Source organism: Dasypus novemcinctus, chromosome 8, assembly GCF_030445035.2.
Source record: "Dasypus novemcinctus isolate mDasNov1 chromosome 8, mDasNov1.1.hap2, whole genome shotgun sequence".
Taxonomy (NCBI): domain Eukaryota; kingdom Metazoa; phylum Chordata; class Mammalia; order Cingulata; family Dasypodidae; genus Dasypus; species Dasypus novemcinctus.
The window spans coordinates 59,718,602-59,739,281 of NC_080680.1; the positions used below are offsets into that span (position 1 = coordinate 59,718,602).

A 20,680-nucleotide genomic window follows, 5' to 3' on the forward strand; every position below is an offset into this window, starting at 1 on the left:
TCACAAATGTATGCTGGAGTTTTCCAGAGACAATGTGATAAGGAGTGTCACAACAGAGAGTGCAGGAGCAGATATGTTAATTCAGCTGTCTGTATTATATTAGACATTAAAGGGAGTGCTAAAGAAAAAGAAAAACAATGCCATTCTTCTCCCTAATTTTTTTTTAAAACAGTTCTTTTTCACTTGAACAATATTACATGTATAAGTTTCCTACTGTTGCTAGAAAAAATTACCAAAAACAGTGGCTTAAGACAACATAAATGTATTATCTTATAGTTCTGGAAATCACAGGTCCAAAATGGGTTTCACTAGGATAAAATCAAGGTGTCAGCTGATTTCCATTCTAAGGAAAATCTGGCCCTTTGCCTTTTTCATTTTCTAGAAGCTGCCAGCATATCTGAGCTTATAACCCCTTTCTCCATCTTCAAAGCCAGCAATGGCCAGTCAAGTCTTTCTTAGGATGCATCACAGTGACTTTCCTGCCTCCCTCTTTCACTTACAATAACCTTTGTGATTACATTGGGTTCACCTGTATAACCCAGGATAATCTCCCCATCTCAAGATCCTTAACTTATTCACATCTGCAATAGCTCTTTTGCCATGTAAAGTAATATTAACAGGAAAGTGAACTTGGCCTAATGGATAGGGCATCCGCCTACCACATGGGAGGTCTGCGGTTCAAACCCCGGGCCTCCTTGACCCGTGTGGAGCTGGCCCATGCGCAGTGCTGATGCGCGCAAGGAATGCCCTGCCACGCAGGAGTGTCCTCCGCGTAGGGGAGCCCCACGCGCAAGGAGTGCGCCCCGTAAGGAGAGCCACCCAGTGGGAAAGAAAGTGCAGCCTGCCCAAGAATGGCGCTGCAGACACGGAGAGATGATGCAACAAAAAGAAACACGGACTTTGGCCCAGTGGTTAGGGCGTCCGTCTACCACATGGGAGGTCCGCGGTTCAAGCCCCAGGAACCCTTGTGGAGCTGGCCCATGCGCAGCGCTGATGCGCGCAAGGAGTGCCGTGCCACACAGGGGTGTCCCCCGCGTAGGGGAGCCCCACGCGCAAGGAGTGCACCCATAAGGAGAACCGCCCAGCGCTAAGGAAGGAGCAGCCTGCCGAGGAATGGCGCCGCCCACACTTCCCGTGCCGCTGACGACAACAGAAGCGGACAAAGAAACAAGACGCAGCAAAAAGACACAGAAAACAGACAACCGGGGGAGGGGAGGGGAATAAATCTTTATAAAAAAAAAAGAGACACAGATTCCCGGTGCCGCTGATAAGGATAGAAGCGGTCACAGAAGAACACGCAGCAAATGGACACAGAAAGCAGACAACTGGGGGTGGGGGAAGGGGAGAGAAATAAAATTTAAAAAATGAATCATTATAAAAAAATATTAACACTAACAAGTTTCGGTTAATAGAGCATAGACATCAGTGGAGCTATTATTCTGTGTATCACAGTATAATAGCAAAGGATGAGTTTGTTGTTTTTTAGTGGATTAATAGCTATTTTTGACATTTCAGAGTTTAAATTTCTAATACATTAAAGAACACTAGCTATAGCCCACATAAACAAAAATTTTTGGTTGTCTTAATTTTTTGTTTTTATTTTTTAAAGATACTTACATTACATAAATATTACATTAAAAATATAGGGGATTCCCATATGCCCCACTCCCTATGCCTCCCACATTTTCCCACACTAACAACATCCTTCATTAATGTGGTATATTTGTTACAATTGCTGAACACATTTTGGAGCATTGCCACTAAGCATGGATTATAATTTACTTTTAGTTTACACTCTCCCGCACAATTTTGTAAGTTATGGCAAGATATATAATGTCCTGTATCTATTGTTATAGTGTCTTTCAGGACAATTTCCAAGTCCTGAAAATGCCCCCATATTATACCTGTTTTTCCCTCTCCTCTCTTCAGAACCTCCAGTGGCCACTGCCTCCACACCAATGACTAAAGTTCTTCCATTGCCAAAATCACAATAAGTCTGTGGTAGAATAACAATAAATCTACTCTAGTCCATCGTTCATTCCCCAATCCTGAGGATTCTGGGTTGGTGATGCCCACTCCACCTCTAATCCAGCGGGAGCTTATATCCCATGAGGCAGAATGGACTATCTTGCTTGCAGTTGCATACTCTCTGTTCCTTGGGATGGTTGTTGTCCATCATTATCTCCTGGTTAGATGTCCTAGGTGAGTCCAATGAACTGGAGAGTAAGTGTTGCAACTTTGTTGAGATTCAGGGCCCAGCTGGCACATGGACAGCCTAAAGATTTGTCTTTTGGACTCACCTATCAACTCTAGTACTAATTACAGTTTCAAATAGAAGTCTACATAAAATACCATGACTTTAAAATGCTGTTTGACCTAAAGTAAGGGGGAAATGGAAAGGAGAAATGAGTTTATATGGCTACGAGTTTCTAAAAAAGAGTCTGGAGGCTGGCAGAAGGATTGCCCTCATGCACAACTGAGAAGAGTCAGAGAGACAGATAAAGCAGATACAACCCCCAGATATTGGTTCCTCTGAGGGCTAAAGAGACCCATGGGAGTTATGGTCATGGCCGATGGGGTTAACTACAAGGGCAGATGGCCCCTCTTTGGAAATGGTGTTTATGTGTGATGAATCTGGACTCAGATGGGATCTCCCTTCATAAGATTTTCATGCTAATGTGCTGGAGGTGCAGTTAATGTTGGGGTTTAAGATATATTTAGGGGATTTGAATCTCTGGACTGACAATGTGATAGCCAGGTCCTGAGCCTCAACAGACTCCAGCACCTACAATCTGATCTATTGGACTTACCACACTCAGCTAAGATGGAGTTGAAGAAGGACAAGCACCACACCATGGAGCCTAGAGTGATTACAACTGAAAATGGGAGGATTGCATCCAGCATCCATGTGGAATCTGAGCCTCCTCTTGACATAGAGGTGCAATGGACACAACCAATCCAATGTCCACACAGAAGAGGTGGCATTGGATTGGGAAAAGTGGACATGGTGGACGATGGGTATGGGGAAAGGGAGGAAGAGATGAGAGGTGGAGGCGTCTTTGGGACATGGAGCTGCCCTGGATGGTGCTTCAGAGGTAATCACCGGACATTGTAAATCCTCACAGGGCCCACTGGATGGAATGGAGGAGAGTATGGGCCATGATGTGAACCATTGTCTATGAGGTGCAGAGGTGCCCAAAGATGTACTTACCAAATCCAATGGATGTGTCATGATGATGGGAACGAGTGTTGTTGGGGGGGGGAGAGGGGGGGTGGGGGGGGTGGGGTTGAATGGGACCTCACATATATATTTTTAATGTAATATTATTACAAAGTCAATAAAAAAAAAAAAAAGAAGTGGCAGAAGAGCTATGTATAAGGAAACCACAACTGAGCCCACCTCTGTCACACTGGGAAGCATAAATTCCAAAGTAGGGCCCATTGGTAGGACACTGTAATTTTTAAAATGTCCTGAGATCAAATAATTTGAGAATCACTGACTTGCACAGTAGCTATTTTCCCTTTTTCCATGCCTTAGGTTAAATTATATTGTTCTAAACCAGTTATGGTGAGCCATTTTCCCTTTGCTGTGATTGGCTTATGGGTGGACAGGGACTACTTGTGATGTGATATAATTAATTTCTTAATCATTGAGGCCATTTTGAAGTTGCCTTTTTATTACTTGAAGCTTAAAGCTTCCTAAATGTTACAGGGAAATTGATGTTCATGTAGTTTCCATGCAGAAATTCCTTCCTGGCATTTACCAGAAAATATATATATTTATTACAAATCCTGTGAAAAATCTGTCAGGAAATTGGGAAAATTGGAAAACTATTAAAATATTCTTCAGAGAATTAAAACTTAATCATCACAGAAACATCATTAGTTCTAATAAATACAGGAAGAGGAAATGCTGACACAAAGTTGAAGGTCATGGTTGACATTTCAAGAGTGATCACAACCTAATCACTTCTGCTTGTAGTCGTAGGCACATTGTCTTATCTGCTACTAATGATGAGTCTTAAGTTTATTTGCGTACTACAGTCTATACTAATTCTATGAGTTATGTTCCAAGAAATAACAACTTTTGGAAGCAAAATATGTCCCTAAATTGATCATTTCAATACATGATTCTGTGTAGTGTTATTAATCTTTCTTGGAGATCTTGAGTGTTAAATTATTTTAATACTGCCATATATATTTGCATTAGCTTACAATTTTTGTAACTTTATTAACAAAAGAAACACAAAGAGAAAGAAAAATCTGAATTAAGAAAAGCAATTAAATATCCATGGCAGAACCAAAATCAGGGCAAACAGACAAAATATTTTCATGATTAAAAAAGAAAGTGAGTTTATATGAAACAACATATATGCTACCTAACTTAAGGATACTTTTGGACTCAATCTTAACAATTTGAGAATTGTCAACACAAAATTAAAGAAAATTTTCTATGTATGGAAACTTTATCATGAAACAAAGTTCAAGACTATGGGGTAGGGTAATTAATGTCTAATAAGTTTTAGAATTTCATTTTAAGAAAGATAACCTTTAAATACTAAATATTTTTGGTTTAATCTTACAATTTTTTTTAAAAGATTTATTTTATTTATTCCCCCTCCCTCACCCCACCCCATTGTTTGTGGTTGCTGTCTGCTCATCTTCTCTTTAGGAGGCACCTGGGAATCAAACCTGGGACCTCCCAGGTAGAAGAGAGGAGCTCAATCTCTTGAGCCACCTCAGCTTACTGCTGTGCTTCTCATTGTCTTTTCTCCTCATGTCTCTTTTGTTGCATCATCTTGTTGCGTCAGCTCAATGCGCCTGCCCTCTGCACCAGCTCGCCTTCTCCAGGAGGTACCAGAAACCGAACCCTGGACCTCTCATGTGATAGGTGGAAGCCCAATTACTTGAGCTACATCTGCTTCCCTGATCTTACAATTTAAAGAAATTATTTTTATTTAACTCATTATGTAAATATTCCCTTCTTTTAATGTTTTCTATTATTAAATGTCATCTCATAGAGTTCATTTTATATATTCTTGAAATACATATTCTGTTGTCATAGTATATTGGTTCATAATACTAATAAACCACATAGTGATTATTATATTACTTTTACAGAAAATCTCTGGAACATTTAGTATAACCCTATCACAAAAAATAATTCACCATTTATGATTATGGTCACTCATTATTATTTTAAAACATATAAATAATGAAGTTTAAAAAAAATACAGAAACTTTATGATTTGGCAAATTCTCAGGAATTCTGGCTTCTTATTCCTGAACCTTAAAGATGAATACCTGCCAGAAGTTTGAAAACATTATGTCTGTGTTTATCATATCAAAGTAATTTTAAAATTTTCTACCTTAAAATATTTTAAAATGTTGCATTGTTTTGTAGTTACCCATTAATTGTTTTGTAGATAAATGCAGTAATAGTTCACCCTAATCCTATTCTCTTTGACTCTCAGTTGCATTGGATATTGTTGATCAACTTCATTCAGAACCCCCTCTACTTGTTTCTGTTGCACTCTCCTATTCTGGCTCCTTCCTTTTCTTCATCACATTCTCTCCCCATCCCTCCACCCCCCACCCAACACTCTTCTCACATTCAATGTGGGAGCTCCCAAAAGGTCAAACTTCACTGGTTTTCTCGTCTTTCTTTATTTTCGTCTTCCATGCCTAAACTACCCCAACTAGTTTCCTTTTTTTTTTAAGATTTATTTTTATCTTTATTTCTGCTCCCCCCACCACCCGTTGTCTGCTCTCTGTGTCCATAAGCTGTGTGTTCTTCTGTGTCCACTTATATTCTTGTCAGCGGCACCTGGAATCTGAGTCCCTTTTTGTTGTGTCATCTTGCTGTATCAACTCTCTGTGTGTGTGGCACCACTCTTGGGTGGGCTGCACTTTTTCGCATGGGGCAGCTCTCCTTATGGGGCGTACTCCTTGATTGTGGGGCTCCCCTGTGTGGGGACACCCCTGCATGGCACAGCACTCCTTGCACACATCAGCACTGCACGTGGGCTGGCTCACCACACGGGTCAGCAGGCCTTGGATTTGAACCCTGGACCTCCCATGTGGTAGGCAGACGCTCTATCAGTTGAGCCAAAACCACTTCCCCCAACTAGTTTTCTATGTCCATTTCTATTTCCCCAAATTCTAGTTCCTTATCTTATATTATCTAAATTGATCTTTTTAATTGCATGTTCAACAACTAGTTTATCTTCACTTCAAATTTTAACTTGACCTAACACTAGTACTAGCAATAATACTTCCAAATCTCTCTTCCCAACGTTACTTTTTCTGTCTATACTATTCTTTGATTCATTCAGGGGCAAAGTCTCTAATGCATCTTTTTCTTTTCTTTCTTTTTTTTTAGGAAGTATTGGGATTGAACCCAGGATCTTGTACATGGGAAGCAGTTGCTCAACCTTTGGGCTACATCAGCTTCCCAATGAGAGCTGGTCATTTTGTTTGTTTTTGTTTGTTTTTAGATTCTAAGGATCAAACTCAGGACCTCTTACATGGGATATAGGCACTGAACCACTTGAGCTACATCTTCTCTCTCTATGCATCTTTGAATCATCTGTTCCTTACAGTTATCTCCCAAATCAAGTCATTTACTAAATCACATAGAATTTGTTTAAATTTATTCCTCCTTTCCATCCATTCCCAATTCATTTATATGACCACCATTCTTGACATTATTTCAAGTTAACTATTGCAACAACTTTTCATTTATATTCCTTATGTCCACCTCTTACCTCTATTCTAATGTCACTGTTGCCAGGAAAAGGTTTTTCAATACCATTTTTATTATGTCCCCCCAGTTTGATAAGTAGTTAAATAAATCTTCAATCACCATATTTTCTATCTTATCAAGGCAAATTTAATATCATATTTTCAGGATTCACCTTTATTGACTCCTGTGCCTAAGAATTGCTCAATAAATTTGCACTGAATGAATGGATGACTTACCCTATCTATAGAATGTATTTCCAGAATGAATCACTGCTGTAGTCAAATAGGCTGCTCTGCAAACTTGCCATGGTTCTTTCATTTTGTCTTTCTATATGTGTCCAATTGGATGCAGTCCTTCCTCTTTACCTATTCATATTATGTCAACTTACTACCACCTACTTCCAAAAATAATTTGAAGTATTCAGAAAGACACACAACTACATTAAGATTATTTATGATTATAGTTAAAATTTACTGTGTGCCTACAATGTGCAGGAACTTTATCATTTTTAATTTATATATATTACTGAATCTTCCCAACAACTCTGGAGTTAGACATTATCATCCCTATTATAAAGATAAGAAGAAGGCTCAGTAATTTTAAATATCTTGCCTAAGGACTCACAGCAGGTAAGTATTAATGCAAAGATTGACTTCTAGTTCTCTCCTTCAGTTCTTCTCCCATCTTTCAAAGAAATAATCAGATTCCATGTCTGCCGCGGAGCTTTCCTTTATTTCTGTGGCTTTCCCTCTCTCTGCTCTGGGTTCCTATCGCATTTATAGATTGGGTAGTGATACTTCACCTAATCACACGTTGTTAAATATTTGTGGTTATTTTTTGTGTCTTTCTTATCTCCTCAATGAAAAGGTAAGTTCTCTGAAGGCAGAGACCCTATTATTGCACATTTCTCTGCTCCCCCACTATCCCTGATGGAGTGGCAGGAATAGAAACAAAGAAAAGTGTTAAATGAAATAATTTATTAAAACAAAGTTCTAAGGCATGAAATAATTTCAGATGAAAAACTTCCTATTTCTTTAGGAAATTAAAGTTCTCTCAGCACAGATTCTAACATTATATATGCTTATGATAAATTTTGACTCCAGTTGCCTAGTCACCTGGATGTTTGGATCAGGCCACTTCTGCTTGCTTTGTTTTTGTTTTAATTATATGTTTTGATGTAAAAATTTATTGCTTCCAACCATGTAATTGTGCCAGCTGCTCAAGTAGAAAGGGACTTTATTAAAGCGCCATTTCGTTTGTTATTGGTATGATTGCAATGTAACTGTGTCTCAAACAATGTCCTCTTAAGTATCTTTTTTATTTGTTTGTTTAGGTACTGGGGTGGGGGTGGGGATTGAACCCAGGACTTCATATGTGGGAAGCTGGTATTCAACCACTGAGCCACATTGGCTTCCCTGAAGTGTTTTTTTTCATTTGTTTTGCTTGTTGTTTTTCAGGAGGCACCAGAAACTGAACCCAGGACATCCCATGTGGGAGGTGGGAGCTCAAGTGCTTGGGCCACATCCACTGTCAGGTATCTTTTCTTATCTCATGAGTTCTCAGTGTCCTTAAACCATCCATATATAAATGTTTAGCATGTGCCCAGAGAACGCTTAGAAAATATTATTGTTTAAATTTTAGCCCCTCTTCTTATCCTCTTATCCTTAACTTATTTCTCAATGTCAAAAACCATTTATCTTCTGATTTGCATTATGTAAACTAAGACATTTATTATTTTGCTGGGTTGATAGTATTCATTTCTACAGGACTGTTGCTCAATGTACCTAGCCTGAAAAAAAAAACAAACCAGAATCTCACTCAATGTGATAAGCCTCTGCCTAGCTACCAACCAAAGCTAAACCCTTTTAGAGCTTGGTTTTGTAGTCAAATACAACTCATAGAAAGTAGTCCACACAACAGTCTAGCAGTCAACAAGAGTGAGACTGATGGCCGTTTTCATGAAGTGAATGAGGTTAGAATACTAGAAGGCTTTGTTGAGGTGTTAAAAGGCAAAAGACTTTGAGCTCAAAATAGTTTGCCTGGTGATGACACTGTTTACTTCAGACCGAGTTACTGGATCACTTATGGATTGAAAAATAGGAATTAACATATACTGAGTATCTACAAAAAACTTTACCCAAATGATCATTTCATTTTCTCAAGAACCCTATGAGATAGTTATTTCCATTTTACAGATGATATTAAAGTTCAGAGAGATTTAGTAGTTTTACAAAGGCCACAAGGCCCCAAATTAGGAAGCCCAGGATTATAAAACAAGCAGTCAAAACCTATGCTTTGTCCACTAATCCATATTATCTCATGTCTGCTGACTCTCTTATATCACCAACAACTTTGAAGAAGTCCCCATCACTTACTGAGATAACATTAATTTCCATCTCCAGCCAGCAACTAGGACTGTGCATTTATTTAGCCCTCTAAATCCTTTACGTGAAATTAAATACACATGTACTTTCACAAGTGTAGCTTTATGCTATGGTCCCAATCTCTCTCTCTCTTCTTTATTGTGTAATATATATATACAGCATAAAATTTCTCATATTAGCCACTTTCACGTATATAATCCAGTGGTATTAATACTCACAATGTTGTGCTACCATCACCACCATCCTTTACCAAAACTTCCTCATCACTTCAAACAGAACCTCTGTACCCACTAAGCATTAATTCACATTCCCCATCCCTACTTGGTCTCATTTTCTTTTAATTGCTAGTTTCATACAAGAGAAATAAAACTTGTGTTTATTTATAGTTTAGAAGTGGGTTAACACTCTTCCCTCCCAAAGATTTTAATTTGATAAGCATTGAAAGTGTTACTATTCAAGAATTTTTTTCTGAGAAGTGTCTTTTGGCATGGCAGGCAAATGTATCTGGTAGCTTTGTGTGATTGCTATTCACACTTGGTAATGAATAAATTCTGCTGGCTGTTTTGGCACAGTCAGAAGGGAGTCATTGGTTTAGGAGAGTGGTAGCCTAAAAACACCAAGCCCGTTCATCACTGCTGCTGATCTTGTGCCCTTCCTCTGGCAAACCATGTGTCGGATGTGGTGGGGGAAAAAAATCTCCCTTTCAGCAAAAGAAAGTGTGCAAACTACACCATAAACTATCCCATGATGACCTTGCAAATACAACACATGCCCTTGTGACCACAAGGTCTGACAACTGTAATTTCCTCTGCTTTTCCTCAGAGCTCTTTCTACTGCATGCAGCAGGCACAGTGTACTGGGGCTCAGCTGCTCCCTGAAGCCCAGGGCACCTGCCCTCCATCCTTTACTGCCTGCTTGTAAGAGTGTCCAGTGGGAAGCCGAACACACTGGTTATGTGAACCCCGAGTTCATCCTCCTGGGTGAATGCAAAGCCTAGCAATGTTTACTCTCCAGCCAGCTGGCATTTGGGGGATATTACCTAATGTACTTGCTCAAGTCATACTATAGATAAGCCCCCCCCATTATTTTATTGAGAGATATTTTATTCATACCATACAAATATATTTCACATTTACTAGATACCAGGCTGTGCTCGAGGTGTTCGGGATAAAGCCATGACCAGGGTAGAAAAGACCTCTGCTTTCACTGAATTTACTTTCTCGTGGGAAAACAAACAACAAACAAGCAAGCAAATTAGAGTTCAGATAGTGATACATGCTTTAATGATAATAAAATAAGGTGCTATGATACAGAGTAACTGTTGTGGGTAATTGTGGAATAAAACTTTAGATTGGAGGTCAAAGCAGGTTTTTCTGAGAAGGCAATATTTGACTGAGATTAGAATCATGACAAACCTTGTAAAGATTAATGGGAAGCTCCTCCTAAGCACACAAAACAATAACTGCAGAGAAGTTTAGAGTGGTGGTTGTCCCAAAGAGTGGGAACAATGAGAGGGGTTAAATTTGGAGGGAGAGACCTGGCAAAGATAACAAGTATATTCAACAAAGATCTGAATCAAAGTTAGGGAAAGATACCAAGATGTCTGTTGTTCCAGATGAGATCAGATTTACCAACCAGGGAATTCATTGTTGGATTGAGGGGACATTGGAATCTTGGGTATTCAGTGGGAACACCCAGTGGTTTTCCCTTTTCCAAAACATCTGGAGCCCAGAATTTTAAGCCATTGCTAATTCTGATTCCTAGTTCTGCAATTTAAATTTCCACCACCACTTTGCTTTGTCATTGGCATCATTTAAAATTGCTAGCACTTCCTAAGAATTCTAATAACAATGTCGCTTTTTTTTGGTGGGGGGGTTCCAGAGATTGAACCTGGGACCTCATATGGGGGAAGCTGGTGCTCAACCACTGAGCCAAATTGGCTTCCCTGAGTTGGGTTTTTCCTTTGATTGTTTTACGTTTTTCAGGAGGCATAGGGAACCAAACGCAGGATCTCCCATTTGGGAGGTGGGAGCTCAACCACTGGAGCCATATCTGCTCCCAACAATGTCCTTTTGAAAAAATTATATTGGCTCATCATTTCATTTGCATTGCACTCAGAGAAATAGATAGACATGAAGTACTAGGTATTACCCATAAATACAAAGTGGCCTGATATTTCAAATAAATATCTTCAAACACTATTAATTCTTTGGTAGCCACATTTTCCAAACTATATTCAGAAATGTTCATTCAGGCTTCCATTACGCCATTGGACCCTACCCTGACTCTCCAAATGGCTCTCTGGAAGTCTCCCCATGTGCCTTTATCCTCCCTCTGTGCTCTCATCCTCCCAAAGCTAATGGGTATCACCTCAAAGGAACCCTGCATGGTCTCATCAGCAAAAAGGCAGCATACTTATAGGTCGGTACATAGTGAACTGGGCCAGGAATCTGGGGAACAAATTTTATTCCTAGTCACTCAGGGATCTTGAGCTAATCAAATCCTCTCTGTGCTTTAATATTTACCCATGAAAATGGAAAACATAATACTGTAACAGTGCTCTGAACACACACAACCAAATCAGATGGAAACAAAATGTTTAGAGCATTTGATATGCTTCAAGCTTATAGATATGACCTGGAAATCTCAGATCCCAGACGCTCTGAACTTTAAGGGAATCTAACACCAAACAAGACAGGGAGACAGTTTTGGTCCTAGTCTATTTCGGATAAAGGTATTTAGATCTGGCCATAATCTCTTCCTTTGGAGGACTCTGAAGACAGAATATTGAGTATCCCATGCAGAAAGGCTTAACATTCACCTAATCATACCCATAATACTATATTAAAATATAATAGATTTTGATGTTGCTTGAACTCTCTTTTAACTAGCTTGGCCCCAGAAGGAGAGGTTCTATTTCAACCCCAGGCCAAGGAAATTTATCAAATCCCACTTTGAGTATGTCATTGTACCCCTCATCAAAGGACAATTATAATATGGTTGCTTACAAAGTACTGGGTAGATAAGTACTTTGGGGACTACAATGTGAGGTGGGGCTAGAGAAGTGCCCTCAGCAAAACCCAAGTAAAGGTTTGTGGGAACTCAAGGGAAATGAGGTTATTCTTGGGGAAATAGGGAGGAAGCAGTATTTGAAATGAGCCTGGAAGGATTCTAATGGGCAGAGGGCACAAATTCCAGGTAGAGGGAAATGAATATGCAAAGAAAGAACATACAAGAAGTATTGTTTAGGATGAGGGAAAGACATGATAAGAGCAGCTTTTCCAATACCTGATGCACAACAGAATTACCTGGGAAGCTTGTAATAAAAACTCAGGTTTCTAGGCTCCTTCCCAAACCGTATGACTAATAATCTTAAAGGGTCGAGAGCTAGATCATAGTTTTGCTTTTTGTTTTAATTTCAGTTCTCCACCTGATTCTACCTTACAACTAGGATAGGGTATCACTGGAGTAGGCTTTGACAAAACCCTAAAGAAACTTGCAATATTTGGTCATATTGTAGGATCATGTTTTCCAGACTTAAGGTTTGAAAATCAATTTAGCAACTCCCATCAAGTTTTTGGTTGTTTTTTTTTTTAATTTTAAGATATCAGAATGCATTGTATGTAGTAAGGGTAGGAACTCTTTTGTGAAAAAATTGTTGCAGTTTGATTGTGCGTTTGCTTATGTATAGGTGCTCTGGGTCACAATATAAAACATGTTTCTTACTGGAGCTTGAATAAAAAAATCTTCAGTTCTAGAAAGAGACTGTATTTATTTCTGTGGGAAATAGTGTGCTATAGAAGCTTTTGAGCCAGGGAGTAACATTATCAGATTCATCTATTGAAAATATTCAGATGAATAAAAATGAGGACAAATAGGGGTGAAGTGTTCTTTAGAATCTATATCCATTAACAATTTTTAAGATTCAGACTATTTAAGATATACATTAATTCTAAAGTTATTTGTATTTGTAAGCAACATTATTAGTGTTTTTCTTCCTTAAAACAGAAAGCATTCCATGACCAAGCAGTACTTCCCATTATTGGGAACAGCAATTATTACTGAGCCTCTTTTAGCCCAAAGATTGTATTCAAGTGATATACTTCATTGTCTGAATTCTAGAGGAGAGAAATAAGAGGAAATGCCTAGAGATGGTCACAGACAATCCAAAAAAGGGATTTTGGTGCCAATTAATCATTAAATTATGAGCAGTGAAAGGATTTGAATCAACATTTCTCTGAACAAGATAGACAAATGTCCAATAAGCATATAAGATAATTAACCATCAGGGAAATATAAGCCAAAACCACATTGAGTGAGGGGGAATGGGTAGTTAATGCATTATAGATGCAAGGTTTCTGATTGGGAAGATGGAAAATTTTTGGTAATGGATAGTTGTGATGGTAGTACAACATTGTGCAAGTGATTAATGCCACTGAATTGTATGCCTGGAAGTGGTTGAGATGGGAAATTTTATGTTGTATGTATACCACCATTTAAAATACACATTGAAATACCACTTCACACCCACTAGGATGGCTATAATAAAAAAGACAGATAATAATTGTTGGCAAGGATGTGGACAAGTATGAACCCTCATATACTGCTGGTGAGAATGTAAAATGGCGCAGCTGCTCTGTCAAACAGTTTGGCAAAACCTCAAAAATTAAACAGAATTACCATATGACCCAGAAATTTCATTCCTACACATATTAAACCCTAAAGAATTGAAACATAAAATTACACAAAAAGTTTTGTACAGGGAATGCTCATAGTAGCATTACTCATAATAGCCAAAAAATGGAAACAGCCCAAATGTCCATCAACTGATGAATGGATAAATTAAAAATGGTATATGAATATGATGGAATATTATTCAGCCATAAAAAGGAATGAGGTGCTGATGCATGCTTATGCTTATGCTTGCTACAACCTTATGCTAAGTGAAATAAACCAGAAAAAAGGGGCACATATTGTATGATTCCATTTATGTGAAATTTCCTGAATAGGCAAATCCATAGAGACAGAAAATAGATTAGTGATTGCCAGGGGCTGGGAAAGAGGGAAATAGGATTTACATTACTGGGTATATGATTTCTCTTTTGGCGGGATGAAAATATTCTGGAATTAGATAGTGAAGATGATTGAAGAACTTTCTGAATACACTAAATATCACTGAATTATACACTTTAAAACAGTGAATTTTATTGTATGTTAATTATATCTATTACATCTCAATTTTAAAATGGAATAGACTTTGCCCTGGGTTCAAAAAAAATTAGGGGCAGTGGCAGAACACTATAATTAAGAGTACATTAAAAAAAAAAAAGAGTACATTCTTGGAAATCAGGCTGCCTGGGTCTAATGGTGTGGTCAAATGGTGTGATCTGGAGCAAATTACTTAACCTCCCCATGCTATATGTTCCTCATCTTAAAAATGGAGACAATAATAATGCATACCTCATAGGGTCGTTATGAGGATAAATGAATAAAAATAAATTTTAAAAAAACAGTTTAGCAAAGTGCATAGCACATAAGAGCTCAATAAAAAGTAGCTATCTTTCTTACTATTTAAATTTTCTTTAAAATAATGTCAAAATCCTGAAAGACAAAGTATACAGTATTCATCAGAAAGACATGAGGCAGAGAGTTGAGGAGAAAGGAAGGGAAAGTGGGTTTCACTCCTTGTAAAAGGGGAGGTGACAGGTGAACCAAGCTCTTTAAAGTAGAATTCTCTCAATTCTAAGCCTACTTTCCTTTTCTCTTAGAACTTATCATCACCTGATATTAAATGTTTGTTTGTTTATGTCTATCCCTCCCCAGGGGAATATAAGCCCTGTAAGTGCGGGTCTTAGGTTTTGTTCGACACTCTAACACCTAGAAAACAGTGTCTGACCCAGAATAAGGCTCAATAGATATTTATGAATGTACAGAATAAAAGAACAAGAGAAGGCAACTGGGAAGATCAATATTAAGACAATTGTGGATTTTAGTTCCTGTTTACCTATGGGACAGGAATGAGCTGTTTTATACCAATTCCAAGACTAATCCTGAGAAGTTGGAGCATTGCAGATTGCTTCTTCTTAAGGGAGGGAAGGTTGCACAGTGCCTTATAAACTCCTAAAATTACTTTCAGAGACAGTACCAAGAAGGGATTTTTCTAGGTGGAATGAGTACAAATGCAAGGAAACTTCAGACTTTGCCATCTAGTCAAGGATTGCCTTTGCTCTCTTCCCAGCTCTATCTTATTTTTCTGATGCTTAATAATTTTAGAAAAATGTGGAGATATTTTTGATGCCATGCTGCTGGGTACATAGGCAGGTTAGCTTCTGGTAAATTGTTTCATTTGACTATTGAAAATTCTGATTTTACAGCTAGAATACCTGGGTTCCAAGCCCTGATTTTGACCCTATTTTTTGTATGACCCTAGGCAAGTTATATAGGGTGTTTGAGCCTCCAGGGCATCACCAGGACGATGACAATAAAATCCATCCCACTGTTATATGAATTCAGAGTATGTGAAAGTGCCTTTGTCTTCTTTAAGGCTCTGTAGAAAAGCCAGTTGTAATAACAACAATTACTAAAGTTAGTAACACAGCCATACGATAACACCTGTTAAAGGGACTGGGGTACAGTCATTCTTACACGTTGTTGATATAAGTATAAATTGGTTCAGCTGGCATAGAAGGCAATTGGGCAATATTAAACAAAATAACAAATGCATGTATCCTTTGAACTTCTGGGAAATGTTAGATAGACTTCTGCTTGAGAAAAGTGACATAATAATTAATTGCAGCTTGTAATGAAAAAAAAGTAAACAACCCAAGTGTCCATTCAGTAGGCTACTGATTAAATCCTGAAAATTATTCTCTAAAAAAGAATGAGAAAGTTCTTTAAATACTGAAATGGAATAAGATATAAGTGGGGGAAAGCAAGGTAAAAAACGGAATTAGATAATATGCTACAAGTTTTGTGAAAATGGGAGACAGGGAATACCTGTCTGTACTACCATGTACATGGATAAAATATCTCTGGAAGAATACACAAGAAACTGATGAAACTAATTGCTACCAAAGGAGAAATGAGTGATTTCTTTTGCATGTAGAGATCCCTTTGTACATTTTGAGCTTTGAATAACCTATTTTAAAGACATTTTAAATAATAAATAAAATACCTGGTCAACTTCATTCTGAAAAGAATTGTTCCCAGTGGACCCATGGAATTTTAAGTGTAAAACATACTTAATAGCAGAAAACAATATAAGGAAATTATTCTATATACAAAACACATCTAAATTACTATATAATTAATAAGTTATTTTCTAGCATTGTATAATAGTACTTTAGAATCCCTTTTTACTATTAGAAGATATTCTTTAAAAGTTTAAAGACTGCCCTTCAGGCTCAAAAAATTAGAAGTAACTGAAGATAAATGAAATTTAACGTTGGGAAGCACACAGTTAATTAGTTCCTTTTAGTTTCTAGGGCTCTATAATTAACTCCCTCTAGCAATTTTTTAAACATAAATTGTAGTCTACTGCTTTAAGACTAAATACTGGGAAGCAGACGTGGCTCAACAGATAGAGCATCTGCTTACCATATAGGAGGTCCAGGGTTTGATCCCCAGGACCAATTCACCTGTGTGGTGAGCTGGCCCATGCTGCTCCCCAGTGCTGCTGCCATGTGCAAGGAGTGCTGTGCCAGGCAGGGGTGTCCCTGTGTAGGGGACCCCATACGCAAGGAGTGTGCCCTGCAAGGAGAGCTGCCCCGCATGAAAAAGGCACAGCCTGCCCAGGAGTGGCGCCGCATACATGGAGAGCTGATGCAGCAAGATGCCACAACAGAAAGGAGATGCAGTTTCCCAGTGCCGCAGGATAATGCAAGTGGACACAGAAGAACACACAGAGAATGGACACAGCAGAAAATGGAGGGGAAAGGGAGAAGAATAAATAAAATAAATCTTTTAAAAATAAGACTAAATATTAAGCCAATAGTAGTCCACTATTTTCAGAACACCAGACCAGTACCTATGCCAAGAAAATCATGTATATATGTTCTTCAACACTACAGGAACTTAAATTGACATAGCTAAAGGAATCTCTGTAAACTGGGTTTTGGTCCAATATTGATCATCTGTAACAATAGGATAGGGATTTAGAAATGCAAAAACAACCCTTGTGAATTTTCACGTGATAAGAGTGGTATATTGCAAAGTATGAGCACAAATTTCATCCATCCCTGTATGTACATACCTCTGTAATGTAAACACCTTTGTAAAAATGATTTTGTGGTTCCTTTCATCATGTTTTTCCACCCCATGCATCTGGGCTGGCCTTGTGTCTTGCTTTAATCAGTAGAATCTGGCAAATATGATATTATGTGACTTTCAAGGAGGCCTTGTGGCTTCCTCCTTCGCCAGTTTGGAACATTGATCTGAGAAATGTAAAGGAGCTGGTCTAGCTTCCTGGCAGATGAGAGACCACCTGGAAAAAAAGCAAGGTGCTCTAGCAGACAGCCAGCACCAACTACATTTCATGTGAGAGCTCCCTTGGGCCTTCCAACTCAGTCAGCTCTCCAGCTGATGCCCCCTAGCATGATAGAGCCAAGGTGAAACCAGCCTAGAAATATCCCAGCCAACCTACAGAATTGTAAGAAGTAATAAATTGTCATTTTATGCCATTAAGTTTCAGAGTTGTTTCTTATAAGTAAAGACTAATTCAATTAGTAAGGTACTTTCATTTTTATCTAGCAAAAATATGTAACCTGTGCCAGTGAAGTTTCCTTGTTTCTTCACACCATGGCTGGTCTCCCTACCACTGAGCCTATTATAGTCTACGATGCACACTGTAGGCACTCAATAAATACTTACTAACTAGCCCCAACACACATATTAGCCTTTGGGTATATTTATATTTCTAAATGTACTAATTTACTAATTTGCAAACTGCTGAAAATCAACATAATTATCATCAACAATTTGTACTGCTCTCATATCACAAGTGAAACAATAGAACTTGTAATTGGGATATTGCTCCCTGGCTGCAGTGGATTATAACAACTGTCATAATAAAGCTGGTAAGATTATACAGCAAGTTAGCCCTCAAATATGGGATAATAAATGAACCAGTGGACTTCTGTAAGTGAAACCCTAAGACCATTTTTTAAATTGCCACTAAAATTGTACTAGGTAGAGTCATAATAAACAGATCAATGAATTTTGGCAATGGACCAGATATCCTTCTACTGATAAACTAATAAAAACATGCAACTTGTTTACATAGCTGTCTCACTCAATACCAACATCACAAAAGCTCATCCAAAATAACAACAGTAAATATGCTGCTGAGGAAAAAGAGCAAAAGCTAATGAGGAAACTTGAAAATATCAATATAAAAACAGTTATCTCAGTGACAGATGTGAGTTCACTTTCAAGTTGGCTGTCCTTCCTACTTACTTTTATGTCAAATCAGAACATACTTGGCATGCCACCAAGTTTATTCCAATAATGGAACTTTAATGTGCTTGACCAATAGAAGCTACAATATTATAAAATGCTAAAAACACATCACTCTGAATTGCAAACTATATTACATATATTGGCTCCAAGTTACTTTAAAATATATTGTTTCTCTCTCTCTCTCTTTTTTTAATCTGCAGAAACCCAGGGAAACCAAGTTCACAATTGTGGATAGGCCTGTGTGAACCACGGAGTTAATACTGGAGAAGAGACAAAATGGGAGGTATCCACATTTAGATTATCTTCTGCAAGGTGGAACTAGTAAATGGATTTTCACAGAGGTGAAGAAGGAGGGTCAACTCTGGTTTTCCCCTCTGTTTTAGTTTCCTCGGCTCCTCAAGCAAATACCATGCAATGGGTTGGCTTAAACAGTGGTAATTTATTGACGAATGGTTGGAGGCTAGGAGAAGTCCAAATCAAGGTCTCGTCCAGGCACTGCTTTCTTCCTGAAGATGGCATTCTAGGCTGGCTGCTGATATTCCTTGGTCCTTGGTTCCTCTGTTGCATGGCAATGCACATGATGGCCTCTCCAATTCTCTCCATTCTTTTCTGGGTTCCACTGACTTTGAGCTTCTGACTGCTTCCTCTGTGATTTTCTGTCTGTCTGAATTTCATTCTGCTTATAAAGGACTCCAGCAGTTGGTTTAAGACCCATCCTTATTGAGTTGGAGCACACCAAAAGTGACATAACCTCATCAAAATGTCATGCTTACAATGGGTTCACACCCACAAGGAAGGATTTAAGTTTAAGAACATGTTTTTCTGGGGTACATAGCTCCAAACCACTATACCCTCTATTTCAGTGGTACACCTCAGCCAGCTCACCCATCCCAGGTATGGTGTGACCTGGCTTGTGGAGAACACGGAATGATAACAGGAAACTGGACTCATTAGCCATAAATTAGTTACCTGAAGGAGACAAGCTCTCTAAGGTTTCACTGAACCTTTGACTCATCTGGTAGGTAAAGTTTGTCCTCAGAAAACTAGTACTGAATTACCCCTCACAACAGACTTTAAGAGGCAAAACTAGGATGATCTGAACCATAAAACCCTCTAAGGCAACTCAGTGAAGACCTTGGACATGCAGTTAAAAATCGAAGTTCTAGTTCCTGAACCTCTGTTTACCATGATGCTGGCCAGTCACTGAAACCATCTGAGAGATTATTTCCATAGATTAGTTGTTAACTACCCTTCTCTCCACCTCCAAGTTAAAGAGGTAAAACCTCTCCTTCCATGTTCTTAGGTAGAACCTCAGGACATATAATAAACATGAAGAGAAAGAGCCACCTAAGCAAAGAAAACTAGGAGTCGTTGAGTGGAGAAATTCTTAATTATTAAAGCTCTCCCTCTCCTTGTGTCCTTTTACACTTCTTGCATTTTGAGTGTAAAGACTTGGGAGCTCCTTTGGGGAGACTTTGACTCCAGAAAATGTGGTTTTTTAATCTTTTAAGTCTTTTTTTTTTTTTTTTACTAAATAACTGGGCTATAAAAATTAAAATATCATAGAGTTGTAAGTATAGAACAAGGGTCACGTTCATCTACCTGCCACCCCTGCCCCTGTTAATATTTTAGCACATATTCATGACTCTGGAGAAGGACCAAAGTCAGAATTCTTTAAGGAAGAGGGAACAGGGTCTCCATGGCTATTTAACTGCCATCTCGAAAGAGAAACAGAAAAACGTTTGGGTGAAAATTCTACTCAGGAATAAATATATAATACAGTGGCTGGTAAATCCCACAAGGAGAGGAAATTCATAACCAGTTAAATGGGTATTATCTTCTGTTAACTCTGATGCACGTGTCACCAATGGGAAAATATTTTTTTCTATTTACCCAAGGTCCCAAATCAGCTCTATACCTCTTCCATTAAGTTTTTGCCTCCACTTACTGGTCATACCACTTATTTTATCCCCCAGAGAAACTAACACATTTCCTTACACATCTTGACACTCAAATATTCATCAGGTAAAAAAAAAAGTGATGAAAACCCTTCATTGGGATTGGAAAATGTTGCTTAAGATGAAACTAATAAAAA

General features: G+C 38.4%; 1 long non-coding RNA gene across 1 annotated transcript in view; it reads left to right on the forward strand.

Moving 5' to 3' along the window:
* LOC111765830 (uncharacterized) overlaps positions 1–20,680 on the forward strand; it is a 68,781-nt gene that overhangs the window by 3,114 nt on the left and 44,987 nt on the right. The window contains exons 3-4 of the long non-coding RNA XR_002798057.2: positions 8,203–8,279; positions 18,786–18,868. This is a non-coding gene — a long non-coding RNA (uncharacterized lncRNA). The remainder of the gene's footprint in view (positions 1–8,202; positions 8,280–18,785; positions 18,869–20,680) is intronic.